The 16794-nt window shown below is 35.5% G+C and overlaps 1 pseudogene; it reads left to right on the top strand.

Moving 5' to 3' along the window:
* The first annotated feature begins 741 nt into the window (after positions 1 to 741).
* LOC140524038 (gephyrin pseudogene) lies at positions 742 to 2205 on the top strand (annotated as a pseudogene).
* The last annotated feature ends 14589 nt before the right edge of the window (positions 2206 to 16794 follow it).

The following is a 16794-nucleotide window of genomic DNA, read 5'->3' as shown; positions in this document are numbered from 1 at the left end:
TGTATTTGACGTAAAAATATTAATAACAGTAAGAAACTCTTTTCAGTCATTGAAGGAAGTAGTTCAAGTAAGAGCTGGATAGTTTTAGAAGGTTCACCTCAAACTGTATTTCAACATATTATGATATTTTCCCTATTCAGAATTCCCATCAGTGATAGCAAAAATTGTCATGGGGCAGAGAGTTATATTATATTGACAGGGATGGGAGAATTTATCAATTGGGACATCTCTCTCTCTGTCTCTATCACTCTCTCTCTAAGCTAGAAATGACTTTGATACAGATTAATGTCAAAATAAATAAAATTTCTCTTGGCATGGCTGTGCATAAAAATACAGAACATATTATTAATATTTTCTTCTATAATAATAATAATAACTTGATTTTTTTGGTAAGCTCAAATATTGAATTACTTGGGACATAACTCCTCATTTGACAACAACTGGAAAATTTAGAAAGCAGTTTAGACTGAAACCTCATACCATATTCTATAGTAAGTTTCATACAGATGTACTATAAATATGAAAGGTAATATCATAAGAAAATTATGGGAAAATGCTTAAAGCCATCTTTGACAATTATGAAAGAATCATTAGGTCAACATGAAAGGAGATGGCAAAAGATAAATTAAACAATTTTGATTATGTGAAATAGAAAATATTTTTTCACAAAAAAATCAATGCAGCTAACTTCAGTTTGAACAACTTGAACAGCTACTGAATTAGCTTACTATAATCCCAAACGTATATCCTATGTAGTTTTAGAATATAATTTAGCAATGATAATTTGCTCTGGTGGTCCACCCAAATGGATATTTTTTTGAGGTCACAGTGATGTTGATATCACCAAAGTGGCAAGAAGACATCGCATGTCTCCATTCCCACTGACATCTGTGGATAAAGCTTTCATCACAGTCCTAGAGATGACACTGGTGCTGGGAACAGAAATCATCAACTACCGAGATGGGATGGGAAGAGTCCTTGCTCAAGATGTATATGCAAAAGAGAACCTATCCCCCTTCCCAGCATCAGTAAAAGATGGCTATGCTGTCCGAGCCGCTGACGGGCCAGGAGACCATTTCATCATTGGGGAATCCCAAGCTGGTGAACAGCCCACTCAGATAGTGATGCCAGGACAAGTTATGCAGGTTGCAACAGGTGCTCCAAACCCCTGTGATGCTAATGCAGTAGTACAAGTGGAGGATACTGAACTCATCAGGGAATCCAATGATGGCACTAAAGAGCTAGAGGTACGGATTCTAATGCAAGCTCGACCAGGCCAGGATATTAGACCCACTGGCCATGACATTAAAAGAAGGGAATGTGTATTGGCCAAGGAAACCCACATGGACCCATCAGAGATTGATCTCCTGGTGACTGTTGGTGTCACAGAAGCTGAAGTTAACAAGTTTCCAGTAGTTGCAGTCATGTCAACAGGGAATGAGTTGCTGAATCCTGAAGATGACCTCTTACCAGGAAAGATTCAAGACAGCAGTTGTTCAACTCTCCTAGCAACAATTCAGGAACATGGCTACCCAACCATCAACTTAGGAATTGTAGGAGACAACCCAGATGACTTACTCAATGCCTTGAATGATGGTATCAGTTGTGCGGATGTCATTATCACATCAGGGGGTGTATCCATGGGGGAAAAGGACTATCTCAAGCAGGTGCTGGACATTGATCTTCATGCACAGATCCATTTCAGCAGGGTTTTTATGAAACCAGGCCTTTCAACATTTTCAACCTTGGACATTGATGGTATGAGAAAAATAATCTTTGCACTACCAGGAAATCCTGTATCAGCTGTGGTTACTTGCAATCTCTTTGTTGTCCCAGCACTAAGGAAGATGCAGGGAATCCTGGATCTTCGACCAACAATTATCAAAGCCAGGTTATCATGTGATGTGAAATTGGATCCTCACCCAGAATACCATCAGTGTATACTGACTTGGCATCACCAAGAACCACTGCCTTGGGCTCAGAGTACAGGGAATCAGATGAGTAGTCATCTGATGAGTATGCGCAATGACAATGGACTATTGATGCTACCTCCAAAAACTGAACAGTATGTGGAACTTCACAAGGGTGGAGTGGTGGATGTCATGGTCATTGGAAGGCTATGATGGTCACCAGTGAGTGCAAAGCTTTGATGCATATCTACATATCATTGACTGTATCCTGCAATATGCAATGGCACAGCTAGTTTTTCTGATTTGGATAAAAGTTGATCAGTATAGTCAATACCTTGACCTACTCAAATGAATTTAAATAAATACCTTTTAAAAAAACACCTAAAAATAAAATCTTAACAAAGAAATTTCTTCTGATTATATCAAAGCAACTTTTTCCTTTATTGCAATTGCTTTGTGTGTTCAATGCTAGGTCTGATAGCGGTAGCTTTTAGTAGACAGCAATAGGTGCCTGCAGAACTTGTGTTTTTCTCATCTTTAAAATACAACTACTTATGCTCTTTACCCAAGGCTGTCTGCTTATTTATACTAGCTTAGGAAACACTTGGATTTCCCTTCTTAGTACTCTTCATGACCACTTCACAGAGAGCTTTGGCTTATTCTTCTTCTTGTATCTCGTGTTTATGTGCACAGTGCCAAAAGAAGGCTGACTGTGTGGGGATCTTGCTGTGCCTTGGGGTGCATCACCCCCTTTGCAGCAGGGTCTGGTGGGATCTTTCATCCCAGCAGCCACCTGGCACAGTCCTCTTGGGCAGTAACTGGATACTTTTTATTTGAACAAACAAAAAAATTGCTTCCTTAAGTGCTGACAGCCTTTTTAACCAATACATTTAAAAATGTACAGAACTGAAAAAAATATATAAAAAATCAAAGACTGATCTTGTACAGATATTAGCGTTACCAGCATTCACATGGAAATTAAATGAGAAGAGAAATAGGGAATCTAACATTGAACAATTTTGTACCATAACATTTTCTATAATGATATTAAAACTTAATGAATAAAAAAAATCCTCAATCATTATTAAAAAAAAAAAATCAGTGCGGCTAGAATTGGAAAGAAAATTATTGATTAGCCAAAAAAAATTAGCATCAGATACATCTCATAAAAGTTCTGATAAATAAGATACATAAGAAATTAACATAAATATTTAAGACCAAGTTTAGTGATTGAAGGATATGAACAAGAATTACTCAAAAGAAGAATCACAAACTATTGACTGCTATGTGGAAGTTTGCTTCATATCACTAAAAAAATAAGAGAAATGCAAATTAAAACATCTTTCAAGTTTCACTTCACATCCTTTAAATTGGCCCAAAATGACTAAAAGATGGAGATAATTAATGTTGGAGGGGCTGAAGAAAGAAGCACACTGTTGAGAAGCTGTGAATTGATTTAACTATTTTGGGTAATAATTGAAATGATGCTTTAAAAAGTGACGAGAGTGTCACTCTTTGATGCAGAGGTCTCATGCTAGGCAAATAATGTTAAGGAGAGATGAAAAGAAGGTCCTCATATATGAAAATTTTCATAAGCATACTTTTGATTTAATAAACAGCTAGAAATAAGGTGAGTGTCCATCATTCAGGAAATGACAACAAATTGTGGCACATGAATGTAATAGAATATTATTGGAACAGAAATGATTAAGCATGAATAATACAGAGAAGCACTGAAAGACTTAACATGAATTAATGCAGAGTGAAGTAAGGAGAGCTGAGTAAACAATATACGCAGTGATAGCAACAATGAAAACAGAAAGATGAACCAAGGGACAGTTATTATTGCAGCGACCTGGTTTGGATCTAGAGGAGAGATGATGAAGTACAACTTCCTTCTTTGATTGGAGAGGCAGGAGGACTACAAGTGTGGGGTGTTACATGTTGTAGTTGATTCTGATGAAATGTTTTGTTCATTTATTTTTAAATCAAGGGAAGACTTTCTGAGTAGGGGAGATATAGGAGCATATATGTAAATGTGTAATAATGCATAATAATACATAATAAGAAAAAAGTAATCAATAAGCTTTAGAGGAAGCCAATATAGTGGCCTTTTTGGCATAAGCATATACTCACAGGAGATAGTAGAGCTCTCATTCTATAAAAAGGTTCCTCAAGCCCCATGTATGCAGTGGAAGCATTCCTTTCCTAGCACACATTTGCTAAAGAACAAAAAGTTTTCAATTGAGTTGAATAGAATTATTTGATCATTTCATAATAAAATCAGAAACTCACCTTGCAGGCACATATCCACCTATTGCATTTCAGTTAGCTGTGTGTAACAGGGAACTTCAAGGTCCCTGATACTGTTTCTTTTCAGACCCAATTATGTGGTGCTCTCTAGACGATTTATCCCCCTGATCAGTTTTGATTCTTAGACTCCCCAGAAAGAGCCCTGTACATTATCTGAAATGTCCCAGAAACTTATAGGTAGAATCTAACTAGGCAAGTATCATCATATCCATTCTATTGATGAGAAAATAAAGGGATAACAAATGCAATATTATTAATAATACCCTTACTAATGGTAATAGTTGCAATCATATAGGACTTTAAGATTTGAAAATCACTTTATAAATGTTTTCTCCTTTTATACTGACAATGACCTTGAGATGGAAGCCATTTTATAAATAAGGAAACAGACACAGAAAGGTTAAATGACTTGCCTAGAGTCAGTCACATTGCTAGTATATTTATGGGGCCAGATTAGCACTCAGGATACTCTAACCGTTGTGCCACCCAGCTGCCTCTAATATCTTATTATTCAGTCCTTTAGTCAAATCCAATTCTACTTGACCCCATGGGCTTTGTCCATGGGGTTTTCTTGGCAAAGATAATGGAATGGTTTCGCCATTTCCTTCTCCAGTATATCTTCATTTTACAAATGGGGAACTGAGGTAAATAGGGGTTAAGAGATGCCCAGGGTCACATAGCTAGTAAGGATCTGAGGCAGGATTTGAACTCAGATCTTCCTTACTCCAGGCCTGGTGCTCTTTCCACTGTACCACCTAGATGGCCCTTCTCTAATATATCATATCTCTTTCTCTCATACACACACACACACACACACACACACACACACATACATATGTATAACATACATACTATGTATAGCATGTTTGTATATATGAATAAATGTACATATATACATCCTTGCATACGTAACTAGTCATATGATAAGTCAGAAAACTGAAGTAGAACCTAGCTAGAGGAACTTCTTTCCTCCTTTCCTCCTCTCCCATGTCCCATCTCTTTCTCCCTATCTTTCTTCCCTTGAGCCCTAACAAAAATCTCTTCATTCTCTACGCTCTGTTAGGGTTGGTTTATTTCTAGGGAGTGGGTTCAAGGACATTTTTATCTGTGTCTCTCTTCTCCAGAAGAAAACTTTGCTCATTTGCCAGTCCTCTTCAAGTATTGAGCAGTTGATCACAGAGTATGAATTATATAAAATGCAATAACATAATTATATTTATGCTACTATGGAATACTTGATGTGCTATGCAAACTCAAAAACATTGGTTCATGATTTATTAAACATTGCCAGGAACCACAGGGAAGACATAATATACAAACAAGCAGGCAGTGTTGGCGTGTATGAAATCTTAAGGTCCCAGGTGGACTTTGAGACATTTCAAGAAAGTTTTTAAGGTGCTCTGGTTTCCCACATCATGAAGCAATAACAACACAAGGCTTTCATATGGTATACAGCTTGCTTGGAAATCCCATGTGGGTATGGAGGTTCTTTTTTCTTGTCGTTTTATTTGCCATGCTGTTTGGATTAAATTATTTGCCTTGACTAATGTGTTCTCTAGTTGGTTTGTAAAAGTAAATGCACTGTTGGAGTGTACCTGGTTAGCTTTCTGGGAGCCCCAGCATGTGTGTGTGTGTGTGTGTGTGTGTGTGTGTGTGTGTTTGTAAGGGTGATCTACTTTAAAAAGTAATGTTCTGGAGCAGCAGTTCTCAAACTTTTGGTCTTAGCAATTCTTTATACTTAAAAAAAAATTATTGGGGACCTTGAAGAGTTTCTGTTTATATGAGTTACATCTAACAGTATTTAACATATTAGAAATTAAGATGTTTTAGTAATATTATGAGAATAGTTTTGACCCCATGGACCTCCTCAAAGCAGCTTGAGACCTTAAGGGGTGCCCTGGAACATACTTTGAAAACACCGTATTTCTAGACGTACCTGAGCTGTAAGGAAATAATAACATTAACAATAATACACGTAAGAAGTTAACGTTTATGTAATGCTTGAACATTTTCAAAGTACTGTACAAATATTATCATATTATCCTCATACCAACCTGGATGTTATTACTGATATTCCCATTTTACAAATCTAGAAACTGAGGGTGAGAGAGGTTACGTGACTTGCCCAGAGTCACACAGCTAGTAAGTATTCTTTTTTTTTGATAGAAACTTTGTTTTTAACTTTTTTCATAAGCAAAACAATTTAATTAGGATATTAATGATTATTTTTTGATATTTTCCTTTTTCCACTTAATAGTATTTTTCAGCATTCATTTTTTAAATAAGATTTTGAGTTCCAAATATTTCTCCCTCTCTTGCTTACTGCCCTCCCCCCTAACAGCATATAGGTTATACATGTACAATCATGTTAAATATATTTCCACATTAGTCATGTTGTGAAAGAAGAATCAGAACAAAAGGGAAAAACCATGAGAAAGAAAAAAAACTAACAAAAATAAGTGAAAGTGGTATGCCTTGGTCTGCATTCAGACTCCACAATGCTCTGGGTGTGGAGAAAATTTTCCATCATGAGTCTTTTGGAATTTTCTTGAATAAATTCTTCTCTTTTCCATGTTCTGATAGGTACACCATTCTATGCTCTCCTAATTTGGTTATTGTATCATCCTTCATGTTTAAATAATGTATACATTTTGATATTATCTTAGTATATGGTGTGAGATGTTATTCTATAACTAGTTTCTTCTATACTGTTTTTCCAGCGGTTTTTGCCAAATAGTGAGTTCTTATCCCAGAAGCTGAAGTCTTTGGGTTTATCAAACTGCAGATTACTATAGTCATTTATTACTGTGTTTTGTGCACCTAAGCTACTTCACTGACCACCACTCTATTTCTTAGCCAGTACCAAATATTTTCCCACTTAATAATATTTTATTTTTTTCCAATTACACATATATCTCTGTAATAAGATTTTGAGCTCCAAATTTTTTCTTCCCTTCCTCCCACCCCTCCGTGCTCCCTCAGATGACAAGCAATCTGATATAGGTTATACATGTACAATCATATTAAATATGTTTCCACATTAGTTATATTATGAAAGGAGAATCATGTCAAAATAGATAAGCACAAGCAAGAAAAAACAACAAGAAAAGAGAAAATACATTACTTCCATCTGCATTCAGACTCCATAGTTCTTTCTCTGAGTGTGGATAGCATTTTCCATCATGAGTTTTTTGCCTGCCTATGGGCAATTAATATTTTCCCAACTGTTCAGGTCTGATTTTGTGTGAAAAGTGTTTTGCAGTTGTGTTCATATGCTACCTGGGTTTGTCTTGGCAGGCAGACTCCCAAATATTTTACATTGTCTACATTTATTTTAAATGGAATTTCTCTTTCTATTTAACGTCTTAAATAATTTTATTTATGAGAAGAGCTAAGTTCAGCAAAGTTAATCATCGCACAATGATGCTGTTACTGTGCACAGTGCTATTCTGGTTCTATTCATTTCACCAGCATCAGTTCATGTAAGACTTTCCAGATTTTTCTGAAATTCGCTTCATCATTGCATCATACAGTACAGTAGTACTCCGTCACATTTATACACATAACCTGTTCAGCCTAGTTGATGGCCAGCCCCTCAATTTCTAATTCTTTGCCCCCACAAAAAGAGATGCTATAAATATTTTTGTGCATGTGGATTCTTTTCCATTTTTCATGATCTCTTTGGGAGACAGATCTAGTAGTTATATCAAATGGTATGCAGAACTTTGTAGCTCTTTGGACATAGTTCCAAATTACTCTCCAGAATGGTTGGATCAGTCCATAGCTCCCCCCAACAATGCATTAGTGTTCCAAGCTTCTCATATCTTCCCCACTATTTGTAATTTTCCTTTTATGTCATATTAGCCAATCTGATTGGCATGAGATGGTACCTCAGAGTTGTTTTAATTTTTATTTTCTCTAATCAATAGTGATTTAGAGCATTTTTTCATAACTATAGATAGCTTTAATTTCTTTCCCTGAAAACTGCCTGTTCATATGCTTTGACCATTTATCAATTGGGAAATGACTTGCATTCTTATACATTTGACTCAGTTATCTATATATTTTAGAAATGAGACCTTTATCAGAAACACTGGCAGCAAAAAATATTTCTCAACCTTCTGTTTTCCTTCTAGTCCAGGATGCATTGGCTTTGTTTGTGTAAAACCTTTTAATTTAATGTAATCAAAATTATCCATTTTGTATTTCATAACATTCCCTACCTCTTGTTTGGTCATAAATTCTTCCCTTCTCCATAGATCTGACAGGTAAACTATTCCTTACTCTCCTAATTTGCTTTTGAGTGCCAAGTAGTTTTGATGCTTGCTGCTTTATAATATAGTTTTAGATCTGTTATGGCTACGCCACCTTCTTTTGCATTTTCACCATTAATTCCTTTGATGTTCTTGGCCTTTTGTTCTCCCAGATGAATTATTGTTATTATTTTTTTCTAGCTCTATAAAATAATGTTTGTGGTTTGATTGGTATGGCACTGAATAGTAAATAAAGTTAGATAGAATTGTCATTTTTATTATATTAGCTCAGTCTACCCATTGGCAATTGATATTTTCCCAATTATTTACATCTGACTTTATTTGTGTGAATAGTGTCTTGCAATTTTGTTCATATAGTTAGTTCCTGGGTTTGTCTTGGCAGGTACATTCCCAAATATTTTATATTATCTACAGTTCTTTTAGATGGAATTTGTCTTTCTATCTCTTGCTGTTGGGCTTCACTAATAATATATAGAAATGCTGATGATTTATGTGAGTTTATTTTATATCCTGCAAATTTGCTAAAGTTAATTATTTCAAGTAGTCTTTCAATTGATTCTCTAAGTATATCATCATCTCATCTTCAAAGAGTGGAAATTTTGTTTTCCCATTGGCTATTCTCATTCCTTCAATTTCTTTTTCTTCTTTTATTACTAAAGCTAGCATTTTTAGTACAATATTGAATAATAGTAATGATAATGGGCATCTTTGTTTAACTCCTGATCTTATTGGGAAAATTTCTAACTTATCTCTATTATAGATAATCTTTACTGATGATTTTAGATAGATGTTACTTTTCATTTTAAGGAAAACTCCATTTATTCCTATGCTTTCTAGAGTTTTTCATAAGAATGGGTGCTGTATTTTGCCAAAAGCTTTTTTTTTGTATCTATTGAGGTCATCATGTGATTTCTGTTTGTTTTGTTATTGATATGGTCAATTATGTTGATAGTTTTCCTAATATTGAACCAGCCCTGCATTCCTGGCATAAATCTGCCCTAGTCATAGTGTATTATTCTTCTTTGCTAATATTTTATTTAAAAATTTTGCATCAGTATTTATTAGGAAAATTGGTCTATAATTTTCTTTCTCTGTTTTGACTCTTCCTTCTTTAGATAACACCACTATATTTGTGTTATGAAAGGAATTTGGTAAATCTCCTTCTTTGCCTATTTTTCCAAATAGCTTATTTGGTTTTGGAATTAATTGTTCTCTAAAGGGTTAGTAAAATTCACTTGTAAATCCATCTGGCCTTGGAGATTTTTTTCTTAGGGAGTTCATTGATAGCTTGTTAAATTTCTCTTTCTTAAATGAGATTATTTAAGTATTTTGTTTCCTTCTTTGTTAATCTGAGCAATTTATATTTTGTAAATATTCATCTATTTCACATAGATTGTCAGATTTATTGGTGTACAGTTGGGCAAAATAACTCCTAATTATTGTTTAAATTTCCTTTTCACTGAAAGTGAATTCACTCTTCATTTTTGATACTGGTAATTTAGTTTTCTTCCTTATTTTAAAATCAAATTAACCAAATGTTTATCTATTTTATTGTTTTTTCATAAAACCAACTTAGTTTTATTTATTAGTTTAATAGTTTTCTTACTTTCAATTTTATTAATCTTGCCCTTGATTTTCAGAATTTCTAATTTGGTGTTTAATTGGGAATTTCTATATGTTCTTTTTTCTAGCTTTTTTAGGTGATGCCCAATTCATTGATCATATCTTTCTCTATTTTATTCATGTAAGCATTTAAAGATATAAAATTTCCCCTAAGTAATGCTTTGGCTGGATCCCCAAAATCTTGGTATGTTGTCTCATTATTGTCATTCTCTCAAGAACGATTTGTTTCTTTAGCCATAATGCCAACTGAAGCAAATGCTGTGGACCTCTTAGAAGTAGGTCAGACATCGAAAACACCAAGGTCATCCATTGCATCCCAGGTCATTGCCAGTTGTCTTGACTTTTGGATTTTGATGACTCTGCAAGAGTGAGGCTGACAACTTTGTGCAGCCCTGCTTCACTTAAATCCAAATCATGTTCAAGTTAAGACATCACCCAGTCTTCTTTTAGGAGGACCTCTTGGTCTTCTTCAGAATCAAGGGACAAATGGGAACATCAACTCTTTATCCATCTCCACGCCACCAGCAATTTTGGCTCCACCCCAGGGTAGCTTAGGTCTGATAAGTTACTTTCCACCTTATCTCACTGGAGCTTAGATATCTTTTATCTTCTTTCTATTATTTCTTTATGCACTATTAGAATAGAAAATCTTTGATAACAGAGACTATCCTGATTGCTTAGATTTGTATTTCCAGCATTTAGCACAGTACCTGGCATTTAATAAACACTTAATAGATGCTTTATCTGTCTGTAGGTCATCTGTGATCCATCTGTCTGTCAAATAAGTTAACATATGTAAAGTGTTTTTGTACTATTATTGTTGTCATTGTTATAATTATCATCTCTTCTTGATGAACGCTTCAGCTCTCAATCACCCATTGCATTTAGGCTCTCTCCTTTTTTCCTTCATGAAAAACTGTTCTTTGATGGTATCTGATAGTTAATCAGAATATCATCACAATAATATACCATTCTCATAATCTATTATAGCACTTGTATTTGGAGGCTGATCCACTTTATAGACTTAAGACTTCTCAATAGATGAATTATTAAACCGAAACCTTAAGTGCATGTTAATCTCTCCACTGTTCTATGCAATTAAAATGGTCTAAAGTATTGAGACTGGCTCAAGAGAGCTAAGAGTTAAGACTGAAATTCAAGCCTTCAGCAAATTTTTCTTTTTCTTTTTTCTTGTTTGCTGATTTTATATTCTTTGTGTCATGTGGTCTGTCATCCAAATTCCTAATAAGCTGGAGCTTTATAGATAATAGCTATCTGTTTAGAAGAATGACCTCCTGGACCATGGAAAATTTACAGATTAGAAAGTTTCATAGACTTCAGCCAAAGCCATGAAAACAGGCCTTAAATAAAAAGTAAACCACAAGGTGATCCAAACTCTTCTCTCTGTCCCTTTCTTCCTTTTTTCTTTTTTTTTTTGCCCCTCAGTCTATTCTTTTTAAGGCTCAAGGTGCCAAACCTAAGGGCAGAGGCAATAAACTTAATTTCCTTCTAATGAATGCCTTTGGAAGCAAAGAAAATTGGTTAAACATCTTCGGCACACTGAACCTGGGAATATTATTAATAAGATTCTTTCATTTTGCATTTTTCCTTCTGTTTAAATATAAATATTGTGATCATATATGAGACCTTTCCTTGACATAAGCAAGGATCTGGGAAACCATTTTTGGTGTTATTATATCTGCAAACTGATCTGGGATGATAATACTGAGGAGTACAGATAGTTGGTGTGAGACTAAATGTGCACACGCACATACACATATACCTTAAACAAGGTATTTTCTTCCTAGAAGTACCTGGGAGAAAATATTCAGTACTGATGTCTTTGCCTTTTGTCCTTTAATGGAGGCCTGAGGGAGTTGTAAAATTGTTATTTGATAATTCTCCCTAGAATATTTAAGTTTTGTGTTAAGACATTCTTTCATTTTTCTGGTATGTCTTTCATTTTCCTGAAACATCCATTTAGAAAGCATTTGCTAATAAATGGTTGAAAAAGTATCTAGGAGACCTTGATCATCTTCTCTAACCACATCCTTTCTTCCCTCCTCACCATCCCTTTTCTTACCCCCCTGCCACCAGTCAAGTTTCTGCAAACCCTAAGCTGTCATATACTACTTTAGAGTTTATCCTTCATTAAAATTGAACTCTGATACCTCATATTGGAGGTAATTGGGAATCCTCAAAGGCTTTGCTGGTAGAATGTAAACTTTGGATGTTCCTACCAAACTCACAAGATTTATTATATGATGACCATCTTAACAATATTCACATAGGCTAAAGAGAATGAAGATAACTGCATGTACTGAAATTGTTGATGCCAACCATACTTGAATATCATTTACAAAGCTATAGAGGGGTTTCAGTTTGTGTCAGTGGAGGGAATATTCTCACATGGATCCGTTTTCTCATTGACTTGGTTGTTTACTTCCAGTGATGCAGATTGTATGCCTATCCATCTTCTCCAAATCATTTCCTTGTCCTTTCATAGGTTCACCAAGGAGTTTCACCCAGTGTTTTGAAAACCTTTTTTCCTTTCTCCTAACCACTGAAAATACCAGGAGAGCACTGAAGATGCTTACCTTTAGTCCATCCTTACCATATGCTGAGTCTATCTTCTTTTGTTTCTTAAATAACATCTTTTCCTCCTATTCTTTGAAGTTCCTCTCATCAACCATCCATCTCTTCATTTTTCTCTGGGTTACCCTAATTTTTAATTCTTTACAGATTGCTAATTTCCATTTCTCAAAGTCATACATAGCTGATAGAATATTAATAATAACAAAATGGACCTTTTTTGTTGGGAGGAATTTGGGGTTATCAAAGCTTCCCATTGCCTTTAATCACTGAAGAACCTCCATAACCACTGAAAACAATTTGGCCTGACCATCCACAAGGAAAGACCAAGTGGATGAAAAGTATCTATTGTGCAGATTAGTACATGCAGTTGGATAGACAACTTATCTTATGAAATCAGTGTGTATATCTGAAATAGTTAGAATAAATGAATAGTGAATTGTGCCTAAATTAAACAGGAAGAGATGCTTGCACTGGGTTGCCTTCAGGAAACTGAAACTTCCTTTGATAGAAGGAGTTCTCACACTGACAAAATGTTTTGTTTGGTAGAAGAGGGTGGTAGCAAATAAAAACCCTTTACTTCAATAGTATAAGGACTAAACCAGTATATTTTCAGATGAAGAAAATGAGGTTCACAGACATGAAATGTGTTATCTACAATTACCCCTCCTCTACCATGTGACATTAATCTTGCTCTTCCTCAAATGAGAAAGGAGAGTAAGGCTTAGGAGAAAATTAGTATTTATATGGCATCTACTGTGTGTCTATTTATATGGCACCTACTGTGTGCCAGGCACTGTACTAAAAACTTTCCAAATATTTTTCATTTGATCCTCACAACAAACCAGTAATGTAGGTGCTATTAGTATTATTCCCATTTTATAGTTGAAGAAACTGAGGCAGACAGAGGTTAAGTGACTTATCCAAGGTCATACAGCTAGCAAGTATATGAAACTAGACTTGAACTCAGATCTTCCTGACTCAAGTCCTGACACTGTGCAGTGTGGTGCCACCTAGCATCCTCCCTCTCCTTATAGGCATTTTTATTGGCTGTCCCCATGCATAGAATGCTCTCTTTCACTTTGGCCTCCTGACTTCCCTGACTTTGTTCAAGTCCTAGTTAAAATTCTGCTTTCTACAGGAAACCTTTTCTGATCCTCCTTAATTCTCATGCCTTTCTTCTGCTAATCCTCTCCAATTTATTCTGTATATATCTTGTTTGTACATAATTATTTATATGTTGTCTCCCCTATTAGACTGTGAGTTTCTTGGAAACAGTCTGTCTTTTATCTTTCTTTGTATTCCTTATGCATTGCACAGTACTTGGGCTATATATAGTAGGTCCTTAATGAATGTTCATTGATTGACTGATGCTATGTTTTAATAATGAAATTTAAACTTAAGACTCTTCAGACTTCCAAGTCCAGTGACTCTTCCTTCCTTCCTTCTTTCTTTCCTTCCTCTCTTTCTCAAAACAACAATCCTCTGTCAATGAAATTATTGATAAAATTTAATCCATTTCCATAGAAATATTGGTATTGAACAAGTCAGAGAAATGAAGCCCTATTCACTATTCAGTGAATAGTGGAAAGGAAACATTTTGTACCTTCTTATCTCCTATCATTTATATCATACAGGTATCTTGTCTGCCCTAACTCCTAAGCAATTCTACCATGCTAAAAATGTTCTAACACTAAGCTAGGAATCATCAAAAGTAATGTCAGGGTGCTGATGACAACATATTCCTGGAAAGCTGCAATTTAAAAGATCAGTATATCATAGGAAGAGGGTGGAAGAGGAATAAATAGCACCAGTAGCTTTTATTTCTACCAAATTATAGACCTGACTTTGTCAGAAAGATTCATTTTTTTCTTTATCCTGAAACCTGTATAACCTCGTCAGGACACATGACTATAATTTTACATTATAATTTTAGAGTAAGAATGAACTAGATAGAAATGCAAGACCTAACAACATATTTAAACAAGAAAACAGTGCAAGTTTTATAGCTCCTTTCTCCTAGTTTAGAAAGAGGAAAACATGCTTTATTTAGTATTGAGAGCAAAGTAGATTGCTGAGGAGGGTCTGGAGATTTGTGGTTTTGGTACAGAATTGACTCATTGACGCCAATTATAATGACTAGAGATGGCTGAGATCTCACATTTAGATATGATGAACAGTTACTAGGCCAGGAGTTGAGCAAATTTTAAGCAGCAAGCATTAAGGGGCAGTCAATGTCATTGGGTTTCAAAGTACGGAACTGATATAGGTCCTAATAAATGTTTTTATTGTTGTTCAGTCATTTCAGTTATGTTTAACTCTCCGTGACGTCTTTTGGGGCTTTTTTGAGTAGAGATACTGGAGTGATTTGCCATTTCTTTCTCCAACTTATTTTACACTGAGACAAACAGGGCTAAATGACTTTCCCAGGGTCACACAGCTAGTGTCTGAACCCAGGTCCTCCTGACCCAAGGGCCAGTGCTGTATGGACTACATAACCTAACAGCCCAATACTTGGGTAGCGGAAAGTAACAGAGAGGTTTAGCAGCAGGTGGTAAGCACCCAGATGTAGGGTAGTCCCTAAGAAGACCAAGGAGATGAGGCAGTGCTCTAAACCCAGAGACCAAGTTCATGGAAAGGGGTAGGGTAAGAGCTTGGTTACAATCGATACAGTGACAGATCTTGTTACTAGAACTGAGGTACTGAGCAAACATGGGATCAGAAGCTCTGGAAACCGAGATAAACTATTATTGTTGGCTTGCATATATGTAGTACCCCTGTCTAGCAACAGGTCCCCAAGTCAAGGTAAACCCATAGCAGAAGAAAAAAAATGTAACATTTGGTTTTTAATGAAGAAGTTCTCAACTTTTTTTTTTTGGTATTGTGGACCCCTTTGTCAGTTGGGTGAAGGCTATGGAGCTTCTCAGAATAATATTTTTAAATGGACAAAATAAAATGCATAAGATCACAAAGGAAAACAATTACATTGAAGTATAGTTATCAAAATGTTAAAACAGGACAAAACAGTTTTTCCATTCACAGGTAAAGAACCATTGCTATCCATTCCATTCTTGTAACTTATTGGATATATTTTAGTTTTTTGTTAACACAACAAGGAATCTGCAGTTTCTTTTTAAAGCTGTACGTATAAGGATCATTATTTATTGTGATGATTTTGATGAGCTGAGAATGGCAATAACTCTGGATTGCCTCTATTTAGTATGATTTAGCCTTTATTTAGTATTATTTAGTACTATTTATTTAGTATCAGTCACAGGAATAATTGAAAAGGGATAAATAACTAAATTTCTTCTGTCCATATTATTACCTGCCCTTAATGACAAATGCCCTGTAAAAAAGTGATTTTGTGATAAAATAACAGCCTTTGTCAGGAGGAAAAGAAACAGATTATTCACACAGAATGTAGACTATTGAACCTTTTTGATGGTTACTCTTTGTAGCAAGGTGCTGGAAGGGTAAGAGTTTGGGAAGATGCGCTATATGGTCCCTCTAGGTAGGGGTTCATCTGGGTCTTCAGAAGTGTACAATCTCAGAACTCCTTTTGGACTGGGGTTAAACCTGCCTCATCTCAGCAATAAAGTAGGGTGAAAGCTCCTGATATGACAAGTTAGGGGTTACAGATCAGGTGCCACCAGCAAAGAGGGGTCATCATTTTCCCTTTTTATATAAAAAAAGGTATTATTTTGGGCACACAGCAGCCAAATTTCATTTTCTGTCCCTTATTCCTGGGAATTCAAACACAGTAATTAACTTAATAGATCAGAGATGTAGAGCTGGAAAAAGACCTTCAAGGTCAATGAACTCTAGCCCCCCCTCACTTCATAGGTGAGAGAACTGAGGTCCAGACAAATTAAGTGACTTAACCATGGTTAAAATAAGGAACTAAGTGACAGAGTTGGACTATAGACTACGGTCCTGAGTCTAAATTTGGCACTAAAAGTTCAGTGTTCTTTCCACTACACCTGATAAGGAACATTGTATTCTTCTACCTCTAAATGTTTCCCAAAGCCTCAGGGTTAGGAATAGGGATTTAATTGGTTTAGGGAACTTCCACGTAAGGA

Source organism: Notamacropus eugenii, chromosome 2 (genome assembly GCF_028372415.1).
Source record: "Notamacropus eugenii isolate mMacEug1 chromosome 2, mMacEug1.pri_v2, whole genome shotgun sequence".
In the NCBI taxonomy this organism is placed as follows: Eukaryota; Metazoa; Chordata; class Mammalia; order Diprotodontia; family Macropodidae; genus Notamacropus; species Notamacropus eugenii.
This window is presented reverse-complemented; position numbering and strand designations above follow the sequence as displayed.